We start from the raw sequence: 13,080 nt of genomic DNA, 5'->3' as shown, positions 1-13,080 counted from the left end.
TGGAAAAGCTTTTAGTTTTTGCCCATTGAGTATGATGTTGGCTGTAGGTCTTTCATATATGGCCTTTATTATATTGAGGAATGTTCCCTCTATTCCCACCTTGCTGAGTACCTTTATCATAAATGGGTGTTGTACCTTATCAAAAGCTTTTTCCGCATCTATTGATATGACCATGTGGTTTTTGTCTTTGCTTTTGTTTATTTCGTGTATTACATTTATTGATTTGCGTATATTGAACCATCCTTGCATCCCCGGGATGAATCCCACTTGGTCGTGGTGTATGATCTTTTTGATATATTGTTGGATGCGATTTGCCAATATTTTGTTGAGGATTTTAGCATCTATGTTCATCAGTGATATTGGTCTGTAATTTTCTTTCTTTGTTGTGTCTCTATCTGGCTTTGGGATTAGGGTGATGCTGGCTTCATAGAAAGAGTTGGGGAGTTTTCCCTCCTTTTGGATTTTTTGGAATAGTCTGTGAAGAATAGGGGTTAGCTCTTCCTTAAAAGCTTTGTAGAATTCTCCTGTGAAACCATCTGGCCCAGGGCTTTTGTGTGATGGGAGTTTTTTGATTACTTCTTCAATTTCATTTGCTGTTATTGGCCTGTTCAGGTTTTCTGCTTCTTTTTCATTGAGTTTTGGAAGATTATATTTTTCTAGAAATTTGTCCATTTCACCCAGGTTTTCAAATTTCTTGGCATACAGTTCCGCATAGTAATTTCTTACAATCCTTTCTATTTCTGTGGTATCAGTTGTAATCTCTCCTCTTTCATTTCTGATTGTGTTTATTTGTGTCCTCTCTCTTCTTTTCTTAATGAGCCTACTTAAAGGTTTGTCTATTTTGTTTATCTTTTCAAAAAACCAACTCCTGGATTCATTGATCTTTAGAATTGTGCTTTTAGTCTCTATGTCATTTAATTCTGCTTTGATCTTGGTTATTTCCTTCCTTCTACTTGCTCTGGGCTGTCTTTGTTGTTGTTCCTCGAGTTCTTGCAGGCGTTGGGTTAGGTTGTTTGTTTGAAATGTTTCTATCCTCTTTAGGTGAGCCTGTATCGCTATGAACTTCCCTCTCAGGACTGCCTTCACTGTGTCCCATAAATTTTGGGTTGTGGTGAGTTCATTTTCATTTGTTTCAAGGAGTTTTTTGATTTCCTCCCTAATTTCAATCTTGACCCATTCATTGTTCAATAGCCTACCATTCAGTCTCCATGATTTTGGGTGTTTTGGGTTTTTTCCTGTGGGGTTGGTTTCCAATTTCAGTCCCTTGTGATCAGAGAAGATGCTTGGTATGATTTCTATTTTCCTGAAGTTGTTGAGACTGGTTTTGTGTCCTATCATGTGATCTATCTTTGAAAATGTTCCATGTGCGTTTGAAAAGAAAGTGTATTTAGTTTCTTTGGGATGGATGGCTCTATATATATCAATTAGGTCCATTTCTTCTAGAGTGTCGTTTAATGCTGCTATATCTTTGTTGATATTTTGTTTGGAAGATCTGTCCATTTTTGACAGTGGGGTGTTAAAATCCCCTACTATAATTGTGTTGCTGTCAATATCTTTCTTGAGGTCCTCTAGGATTTTCTTTATATATTTGGGTGCTCCTGTGTTGGGTGCATATATATTTATGATGTTAATGTCTTCTTGGTGGATTCTTCCCTTGAGTATTATGAAGTGACCTTCTGGGTCTCTCTTTATAGCCTTTTTTTTGAAGTCTATTTTGTCTGATATGAGGATTGCTACCCCGGCTTTTTTTTCATGTCCATTTGCTTGGAAAATTTGTTTCCATCCTTTCACTTTCAGTCTGTGGTGGTCTTTTGTCCTCAGGTGAGTCTCTTGTAGGCAGCATATGTGTGGGTCATGCTTTCTTATCCATTCAGCTATTCTATGTCTCTTAATTGGTGCATTTAATCCATTTACGTTTAAAGTTATTATCGAAAGGTACTTATTCATTGCCATTTATGTACCTGTGTTCCTCTCTGTCTCTCTCTTTTCCTTCCTTTCCTTAAAGCAGCCCTTTTAGTAATTCTTGTAGAGCAGGTTTTGTGGAGGCGTATTCTTTTAGACTTCTTTTGTCTTGGAAGCTCTTTATTTGGCCTTCTATCTTGATTGAGAGCCTTGCTGGGTACAATAGCCTTGGTTGTAGGCCTCTGTTTCTCATTACTTGGAATATTTCCTGCCATTCTCTTCTTGCTTGGAATGTTTCTGTTGAGAAGTCAGTAGCCAACCTTATTGGGACCCCCTTGTATGTTATTTCCTTTTTCTCCCTTGCTGCCTTTAGGATTTTCTCTTTGTCTTGGAGGTTTGCCATTTTAATGATGATGTGTCTTGCAGTAGGCCTCTTTGGGTTCCACCTTCTTGGGACTGTCTGCAATTCCTGGTTCCGTGTGACTTTATCTCTCCTCAACTTAGGAAAATTTTCCGTTATTACTCTTTCAAGTAGGTTTTCTATCCCTTGTTCTTCTTCTCCTTCTGGTATTCCTATTATTTGGATATCATTACGTTTCATATGGTCTTGCATTTCTCTTAAATTCTCCTCATTTTTTCTGAGTCTCTTTTCCATTACTTCGTCCGTCTGGGAGATTCTTTCTATCCTGTCTTCAATCTCACCTATGTGATCTTCCACCTCATCGATTCTACCCTTCATACCTTCTGCTGTGTTCTTCAATTCAGAAATTGTATTCTTCATTTCCTCTTGGCCTTTTCTAATGGTTTCTATTTCCTTTTTCATGTTGGTGTAGTTTGCAGAGAGCTCATTGTATCTCCCTTGTAGTTTCTGGTAGCTTGTTGTAAGCTCTTTGAATTTCCTGATAACCAGTGCTTTGAATTCTATATCTGACAGTTGACTTGCCTCTATTTCATCTAACATTCTTTCTGAGGCTTCCTCTTTTTCTTTCATTTGGGGATCATCCATTTCTTTCATTTGGGGATCATCCATTTCTTCCATTGTTTGGGATGCTCTTCTTGTTGGCCTCAGCTTCTTAAATTGATGTGTTCTGGTTCCCTGGGTTTATGGTGTGAACTTCTGTGGTAGGATACCTGTGAATTTCAGTGGTGCAGTCTCCTGCAGGTATCTTGGTGTTCTCTGCTTCCACCTACTCCTTTCGCTGGCGGTCACCTGCCTTGGGAGCACCGCAGACGCAGCCTGCAGCCTAGGAGGCCACGGGCGCCGCAGCTTTTGTCCTCACTTGCCCTCTGGAGTCCTCACCCTGCCGCTGCCCGCAGCAGCAAGGGTGGTCGCGAGGTGAGGCGAGGGACTTAAAAGAATGGAGAGGACCATAAGCTCTGCTGGCAAATGGCAACTTTATTCAAGGAACTGCTGGCTTATATGCAGAACTGTAGTGGCCTGAAGCAAGGCCGCAAGGAAATGAGAACAATGTTGTTTTACAAAAGTTTGTACACTCCCGAAAGCTATCAAGAGGGCAAGATGTTCTCATATCCTGAGAACATTAGCCCGAAGATAACAATGTCCTCATGACTATCACTTCCTTGGAACATGACGCATATGCCAAGATCTTGTTCTTTCCTTCAAGGCTGAGAAGGAGAAGGTCCGGAAGATGTCAAGATACCTGCCGGCTCCAGGGACCAGAAACCAAGTCCCTCCACCATTTTCACAGTGGGGGACTCTGTCCTTGGTCCCCTACGGCCTGGCGGGCTCCCACATCACCCCCCTGCAGATGTCTGATTCCTCTGTCACACTCTCTGGTCTCTCGTTTTCATAAATGTTCAGGAATTGTTGGTTGATTATGGTGTTCTTCGGTAGATCTGCCTGGATTTTCTACCAGATGCACGGGAGCTGGGTTCCCTCCATGCTACTCTGTCCGCATCTTACTCTGTCCACTGTTTTTCTTTATTTTTTTTAGGTTCATTTGTTGATAGTAGTTTGTTGTCATTTTACTGTTCATATTTATTATCTTCCTTTTCTTAGATAAGTCCCTTTAATATTTCATATAATAATGCCTTGGTGATGACGAACTCCTTTCACTTGACCTTATCTGAGAAGCACTTTATCTTCCCTTCCATTCTAAATAATAGCTTTACTGGATAGCGTAATCTTGGAAATAGGTCTTTGCCTTTCATGACTTCAAATACTTCTTTGCGGACCCTTCTTGCCTACAAGGCTTCTTTGAGAAATCAGCTGATAGCCTTATGGGCTCCTCTTTTGTAGGTACTTGTCTGCTTTTCTCTTGCTGCTTCTAGGATTCTCTCTTTATGTTCAATCTTGGGTAACTTAATGACAATGTGCCTTGGTGAATTCCTTCTGGGGTGTAACTTCTCTGGGACTCTCTGGGCTTCCTGGACTTCCTGAAAGTCTATTTCCTTCGCCAGATTAGGGAAGTTTTCCTGCATTGTTTTTTCAAATAAGTTTTCCATTTCTTGCTGTTGTTCTTTTGGCACCCCTATAATTCAGATATTGGAATGTTTCAGGTTGTCCCGGAGGTTTGTAAGACTCTCTTCACTTTTTTGAATTCTTGTTTCTTCATTCTGTTCCAGTTGGATCTTTATATCCTCCTTTTGATCAAAATCATTGATTTGGGTCCTGGTTTCCTTCCTATCATTGTTGATTCCCTGAATATTTTGCTTTCTTTCATTTTGGGTCTTTCATTTGTGCTTTCATTTTTTGACCAAGTTCAATCAGTTCTGTGAGCATTTTGATTACCAGGGCTTTAACCTCTCCATCACATGGGTTGGCTATATCCTCATCACTTAGATCTCTTTCTGAGGTTTTGCTCTGTTCTTTCTTTTTTTTTTAAGATTTTATTTATTTATCTTTAGAGGGGATGGGAAGGAGAGAGGGAGAGAAATATCAATATATGGTTGCCTCTCATTCGTCCCCTGCTGGGAACTGCCCTGCATCCCAGGCATGTGCCCTGACTGGGAATTGAACTGTGATTCTTTGGTTTGCAGGCCTGCACTCAATCCACTGAGCTACACCAGCCAGGGCTGTTCTTTCATTTTGATCCTATTTGGGGGGGGGGGGGCAGAAGGGGCCTGTTAAGTTGGAAAGAGTGTGGCCTTGGGTATTCATCCAGGCAGGGCAAACCTCCTTGCTGAATTGTTGCCCTGCCTGTTGGGCAGGGGCCAGAGCGGGAACAATGCAGCTCACCTGCTCGTCTCTAGCACACTTTTCAATGAACTCTTATGTGAGACTGGGAGATTCTCCCACCGCAGCAACCACCATAGTCCACAGCCACCTATGAGTCTCAGTTTCTCCTTAAGTCAGCCCCTCCTTCATAGCCTGCCACCTCACCGAAGCCAGTCTTGCCCCCACAGTCCACCACCTCGTACCGGTTTTTCTCTGTCTGTGGCCTTACCATTCTGGTTGTCTGTTAGACTGTTTCTTTAATTCTGTGGTTGTTGGAGTTTCATGCAGTTTGATTTTCTCACACTTCTGGTTGTTTATTGATTTTAGATTGGTTGTTTTCCTCCTTTTAGTTGTGTGAGGAAGGAAAAAGTTTCTACCTATGCTTCCATCTTGGCCAGAATTCTCTTTTTTCCTTTTTACCGCATTTCCCAAGCAGTGGTTTCCACATCAAATTTATTCTGTTGTAGCGAGTTGCAACCCAAGCCCTGTTCAGTGTTAGATCATGGGAATCATTTAGTCTCTCTAGTTTCTGACCCCTCAGTAAATACTTGATTGTTTCTCTGCATAATAGGTCTTACTTTGGAAGCCCATCTACAACACCATCTCCTAAAAGTTGAAGCAGTCAACCAGCTTTGCTTGTTCAACAGTGCCATCCTCAATACACCACATTTGCTGCCTTCTGAAGATAACATATGGTGCCTTCAGAAGATAGCAAAATTTCTTTCTCACATAAATGTTTCCCTCCATTCCTGACCCCTTTCCTTTGTTAGATAGTAAGAACCTCTGGAACTAGAAATAGGCAACACTGCATCTTTGGCCAGCAGGAGGTAACTACAGAAGAATAAAACCTTCATCCATTTACTCTTTTAAGATTACAAGGGTCCATAATTTTGAAGGGGGAAATTGTTACCACAGAACAGTGCCAGGGGAGACTCTGCCCATTGGCCAAGATGGAGGAAGGGGTATGTTCTTACACTGAGCATTCTAAAAGCTAGAGATGTGAATAGATAGGGCCATAAGTGTACTAAAAGTCAGAAAGATTAATAGATAGAGAGGCCTGAAAGCTAGAAAGATAACTGGACTAGAAAAAGACCTTTTCCTCCCTATCTCTGTAAGAACTGTGGGCTTGAGCAGATGGATAGAGATGGTCTCTGAGATGAGAGTCCACAATTCTCACAGGCAGTGTGTCACCAAACTATACCTTTTCCTTTTTTGCACAAACACCTGCCTCACAAGTTTGACTTTTTTTGGCAAAAGGCAGTAAGACTTCCATTTTTTTATTGTTCTATTATACTCTATCACAGTTGTTCCAATTTTACCCTGTTGCTCAATCCTACCCTGCCCAACCCTGCATTCCCACAGGAAATTGTTGCTCAATACCCATCCTGTTGTCCATGCCAATGGATCATTTATATTTGTTCTTTAATGAGACACTTACTCTTCTTTCCTCCCTTATCCTCCTGCCTCTTACACCCAGGTCCCTATCCATTTGTTTCTTATTTCCATGCCTTTGGTTCTATTTTTCTCATTTGTTTATTAGGTTCCTGTTATAGGTGAGATCACATGGTATTTGTCTGTTGTAATCTGGCTTATGTCACTTAACATAATACTCTCCAGGTCCACTCATGTTCTTGCAAAAGGTAGGAGCTCCTTCTTTCTTTATGCTGCATAGTATTCCATTGTGTGAATGTACCACAGTTTTTTGATCCACTTGTTTACTGATGGTCACTTAGGCTGTTACCAGCACTTGGCTATTGTAAATAATACTGCTATGATCATTGGGTGCATAGGTTCTTTTGAATTGGTGTCTCAGGATTCTAAGGGTATAATCTCAGCAGTAGAATCACCAGGTCAAAGACACTTCCATTTTTAGTTTTTTGAGGAAATTCCATGCTGTTTTCCACAGTGGCTGCACCAATCTGCACGCCCACCAACAGCGCATAAGGGTTCCCCTTTCTCCACATCCTCATCAGCACTTGTTGTTTGTTGATTTGTTAATGATGGCCAATCTTTTAAAAAAGATTTAATTTACTTATTTTTAGAGACATGGGAAAGGAAAGTGTTGGGAACCACCCTGCCTGGTTTCAGAAGCAGTAACTCTCACATGGCTAAGGCTGAGTGAGAGTCCTTGGGACCATAAGCCACTAAAGAGACAAAGCTTATCTCCCTGGCAGAAGCACTGCCTCTGCTCCTTTTACTTTATCCATAACTGGCCACCAATGCTTGATCGGTTAGCCAATGATACGTAAGATTCCCCAAGGGGGGAATGACCTAAGACAGGCATGATCATGGGGAGGCTCCAGGGAAGGACTTGGGGGGCTGCAGCAAAAGGTGGTGATGGACCCTTGCCCCTTGGCTTTGACATAGCCTCAGTCTGTGAGAAGTCTCCTAATCTCTTGGCAGCCTTACTTCCCCTGCCTGACTTAAGCCTGAAACAATGACAGAGGACTTGTAGCCCTGTGCTGGAAAGGGCGGGTTCCCTGGGTGATCAGGCCTAAAAAAGAATATGTAAAATTCTGTGAAATCTGCTTTGCTAAAAACGCTCACTTAAATGATAAGGGTTTGAGCAAGAAATGAGTTTGTTTCCCAAAGTTTTGTAGCCCTTTAGCTAACAGACCCTGACTCAGAATAGGCCCTTGTAGTTCTTTGTATGCTATCTATTGTTTGATCCTTACTGACTGACAATAATTAATGAACTTTATCTGTATTCCTGTGCTAACTGAACCAAATAAAAGCCTGTCCGGGCAAGGGTCGGTGCACTCTCCTCTTGAGAGAGTACCCAGATGGCTCTGAGGTGCTCTCTCCTTGAGAGAGTACCTTTCCTTTTCCTCCACAGGACTCAATAGTCTGTGTAAATTTGCCTCATATCTCATCCATAATGCCACGGACACTGGGGGCCAGTGTCCACATCAGGAAAGAGAAAGAGGAGAGAAACATCAATGTGTGGTTGCCTCTCATGCACCCCACACCAGAGACCTGGTCTGCAACTTGATCATGTGCCCTGACTGAGAATCAAACTAATGACCCTATGGTTCATGGGCCAGCGTTCAATCCACTGAGCCACACCAGCCAGGGCATGATGGCCATTCTGACTGGTGTGAGGTGTTATTTCATCATGGTTTTAATTTCAATCCCTCTGATGGCTAGTGATGTTGAGCAACCTTTTATATGCTTATGGGCCCTCTGTAGGTCCTCCTTGGAGCAGTGTCTTTTCAGGTCCTTTGCCCATTTTTTAACTGGTTTGTTTGTCTTCCTGGTGTGGAGACGTGTGTGTTCTTTTTATATTTTGAAGATCAAACCTTTGTCCAAGGTATGATTGGCAAGTATGTTCTTCCATACGGTTGGTTCCCTTTTCATTTTGCTGATGTTTTCTTTAGCCATGCAGAAGCTTTTTATTTTATTGTAGTCCCATTTGCTTGTTCTATCCTTTGCACTAGAGCATATGTCCCTTGCACTAGAGGATATGGCAAACATGTTTCTGTGTTGGGTAGCTGAAATTTTACTGCCCATGTTTTCTTCTAGGGCTGATTTACTGTTGCAGCTTATGTTTAAGTCTTTTATACATTTTGAGTTTATTCTGGTGTATGGTGAAAGGTGGTGGTCTAGTTTCTTTTTTTTTTTTTGCGCATACAATCTCCAATCTTCCAGCACCATTTGTTGAAGAGGCTATTTTTACTCCATGTTATGCTTCTGCCCCCTTTGCCAAATAGTAATTGGTGATAGATACTTGGGTTTATTTCTGGACTCTCTATTCTATTCCATTGTGTCTGTTCTTATGCCATTACCAGAATGTTTTGATTACAGTGACCTTTTAATTTAGTTATATGTCAGGTATTGCGATCCCTCCTACTTTGTTCATCTTTATCAAGATTGCTGAGGCTATCTGGGGCATTTTGGTTCCAAACAAATTTCTGAAATATTTGCTCTAAATCTGTAAAATATGTCATTGGTATTTTAATAGGGATGTGTTGATTCTACAAATAGCTTTGAGTAGTATGGACATTTTAATGATGCTGATTCTTCTAATCCATGAACATGATGTATGTTTCCATTTATTTGTGTCTTCCTCAGTTTCATTCTTCAGTGTTATATAGTTTTCTGAGTACAGGTCTTTTACCTCCTTGGTTAATTTATTCCTAGGTACTATTTTCCTTGTTGCTACAGGAGCATTTTCATAATTTCTGTTTCTGGTATTTTACTGTCAGTGTACAAAAATGCCTTCAATATCTGAATGTTGACTTTGTATCCTGCTGTTTTGCCAAATTCACTGATTAGGGTGAGTAGTTTTTTTGGTGGAGCTTATAGGGTTTTTTATGTACACTATCATGTTGTCTATAAAAAATGACAGTTTTACGTCCACCTTCACAATTTGGATGCCTTTTTTCTTGTCTTATCTTTGTGGCTAGAACTTCCAGTGCTATGTTGAATAAAAGTGGTGAAAAAGACATTCTTATCTTGTTCCTGATCTTAAGGAGAAAGCCTTTAGTTTTTCCCATCGAGTATGATATTGGCAGTAGGTTTCTCATCTATGGCCTTTATTATGTTGAGGTATACTCCCTCTATTCCCACTCTGCTGACCATTTTTATCATAAATGGGTGTTGTTTTTTATTAACTTCTTTTTCTTCATCTATTGATAGGATCATGTGATTTCTGTCTTTTGTTTTGTTTATATTGTGCATTGTGTTCTTCGATTTGCCATTATTATTTCATCTTTGCATTCCTGGGATGAATCCCACTTGATCATGATGTATGATCTTTTTAATGTGTTGCTAGATCTGGTTTGCCAATATTTTGTTGAGGATTTTAGCATCTGTGTTCATCAGTGATATCGGCCTGTAGATTTCTTCCTTTGAGTTAGCTCTTCTCTATGTTTGGTACAATTCAACTGTGAAACCATCCTGTCCAGAGCTTTTGTGTGCTGGGAGTTTTTTGATTACTGCTTCAATTTCATCAGCTCTTATCAGTCTGTTCATGCTTTCTGCTTCTTTTTCATTCAGCTTTGGAAGATTCTATTTTTCTAGAAATTTGTCCATGTCACCCAGGTTGTCAAATTTCTTTGTATATGGTTGCTCATAGTAATTTCTTACAATCCATTGTATCTTTGTGGTATCAGTTGTAATTTTTCCACTTTTATTTCTCATTGTATTTATTTAGGTCCTCTCACTTTTTTCTTCATTCTTTTTTCTTGATGAACCTGGTTAAAGGTTTGTCAATTTTATTTATCTTTTCAAAGAACCAGCTCCTGGATGTGTTGATCCTTTGAATTGTTCTTTTAGTCTCTAAGTCATTTAATTCTGCTGTGATCTTCATTATTTCCTTCCTTCTAGCTGCTCTGGGCTTTGTTTGCTGTTGTTCCTATAGTTCTTATACATGTAGGGTTAGGTTGTTTACTTGAAATTTTTCTACCTTTTTTAGGTGGACCTTTATTGCTATGAACTTCCCTCTCGGGGCTACCTTTGCTAGGTCTCAGAGGTTTGGGGCTATTGTGTTTTCATTTTCATTTGTTTCAGGAACTTTTAAAATTTTCTTTCTTGATCTCATTGTTAATGTATTCATTACTTAACAGTTATTCAGTCTTCATGAATTTGAATGTTTTTGAGTTTTTTCTTTTAGGCATGTTTCCATTCAAGCTATTGTGAGCTGAGTAGATGTTTGATAGAATTTCGATTTTCTTGAGTTTGTTGTGGTTTGTTTTGTGATCAACCATGTGGTTTAGGTTGGAAAATGTTCCATGTGCATTTGAAAAAAATGTTTATTTTGCTTCTTTGGGGTGAAAGTTTGTGTATAGTCAATTAAGTCCATTTTATCTAGAATGTTGTTCAATGCCACAATATCCTTGTTGATTCTTTGTTTGAAGCATCTCCATTGTTGACAGCGAGATGTTAAAATCTCCTGCAATGAGTGTGTTGCTGTCAATGCTTTCTTGATGTCCTTTAAAATTTTCCTTATATGTTTAGGTGCTCCTGTGTTGAGTGCATACATGTTTATAAGGGTTATATTTCTTCATGGATGACTTACATATTATGAAGTATTCTTCTTTATTTCTTTTTTTGGCCTTTGTTTTGAATGCAATTTTGTCTGACATAAGTATTGTTTCTCCAGCTTTTTTTCCATGTCAATTTGCTTGGAGTATTTTTTTCCTTCCCTTAACTTCCAGTCTGTATAGATCTTTTCTTCTAAGGTTGGTCTTTTGTAGACAGCACATATTCAGGTCAGGTTTTCTTATCCATTCAGCTACCCTATGTCTTTCAATTGGAACATTTAATCCATTCATATTTAAGGCATTATTAATAAATACTTATTCATTGTCATTTTTTTCCTTTGTACCTGTGTTTCTCTCTCACTCTTTTTCTTCTTAAACCAGTCCCTTTAGCATCACTTGCAATGCTGGTTTGGTGGGGATGTGTTCTTTTAGCTTTTTTTGGTTGTTTGGGAAGCTACTTATCTCACCTTGCATTTAAATGAGGGCTTTGCTGGGTAGAGTAGTCTTGGTTGCAAGCCTTTGCTTTTCATTATTCAGAATACCCATTGCCATTCCCTTCTGGATTGTAGTGTTTCTGTTGAGTAATCAGCTGACAGCCTTATTGGGGTTCCCTTTTATGTTACTAGCTGTTTCTCCCTTGATGCCTTTAATAGTCTCTCTTTGTCTATAAATTTGGCCATTTTTATTATATGTTGTAGTGGGCCTCTTTAAATTTACCTTGATTGAAACACTCTGTACTTCCTGGAGTTGCATGACATTTTCTCTCATCAAATGAGAAAATTTTTCTGTCAATGCATTTCTTTTTTAAGAATTCATTTTATTTTTAGACAGTGAGGAAGGAAGGGAGGGAAGAAGAAAGGGAGAAAAACATCAATGTGTGGTTGCCTCTCATACGCTTCCTATTGGTGACCTGGCCCACAACCTAGGCAATGTGTGCTGACTGGGAATCAAACCAGTGATCCGGTGGTTCTCAGTCTGGTGCTCTATCCACTGAGCCACATGAACCAGGGATGTCACTGCTTTAGAAATAGGTTTTCAATTCCTTGCTCATCTTCTTCTCCTTCTGGTATTCCAATATGAGGATATTATTACATTTCATGTTGTCTTTTTTTTAAAATACAGAAGTCTTATTATATATCTTAAGACTCTTTTTGTACATGTTTTATAAGAAGCATTTTCATTACAAAATCAAAATATTTATCAGATGCTTTTCTCTCTAGCCACCAAATTCAGTCTTCTTTCTTTTTATTTTTTTTAATTTTGAAATATATTTTATTGATTATATCATTGCAGTTGTTCTATTCCCCCCTTCATTCCCCTCCACTCTGCACACCCCTTCCCCCACCATTCCCCCCCTTTAGTTTATGACCATGTGTCTCAAGTTCTTTAGATTCTATATTTTCCCTACTATTTTTGCCCTCCCCCTATCAATTTTCTACCAATTGTCTATGCTACTTTCTGTACCTTCTCCCCCCTTCTCCTCCTCCCACACCCCTGTTGCTAACCCTCTATGTGTTCTTCATTTCTATGGTTCCACTCCTGATCTAGCTGTCCTCTTGGCTTGCTTTTGTTTTAGGCGTGATTGTTGATAACTGTGAGTTTGCTGTCCTTTCACTGTTCATATTTTTCATCTTCTTTTTCTTATATAAACTCCTTTAACATTTCACATAATAAGGGCTTGGTGATGATGAACTCCTTGAATTTGATCTTATCTAAGAAGCACTTTATCTGTCCTTCCATTCTGAATGAAAGCTTTGCTGGATAAAGCAATCTTGGCTGTAGGTCTTTGGATTTCATGACTTGGAATACTTCTTTCCAGCCTCGTCTTGCCTGTAAGGTCTCTCTCGAGAAATCAGCTGATAGTCTAATGGGCACTCCTTTGTAGGTGACTGTCCCCTTATCTCTTGCTGCTTCAAGAATGTTCTCCTTCATTTAAATCTTGGCTAATGTAATTATGATGTGCCTTGGTGTGTTCCTTCTTGGGTCCAACTTCTTTGGCACTCTCTGAGCTTCCTG

This window comes from Sturnira hondurensis, unplaced genomic scaffold (assembly GCF_014824575.4).
Source record: "Sturnira hondurensis isolate 20B ecotype Veracruz unplaced genomic scaffold, ASM1482457v3 Scaffold0001304, whole genome shotgun sequence".
Lineage (NCBI taxonomy): Eukaryota > Metazoa > Chordata > Mammalia > Chiroptera > Phyllostomidae > Sturnira > Sturnira hondurensis.
Note: the sequence above shows the minus strand (reverse complement) of the source record.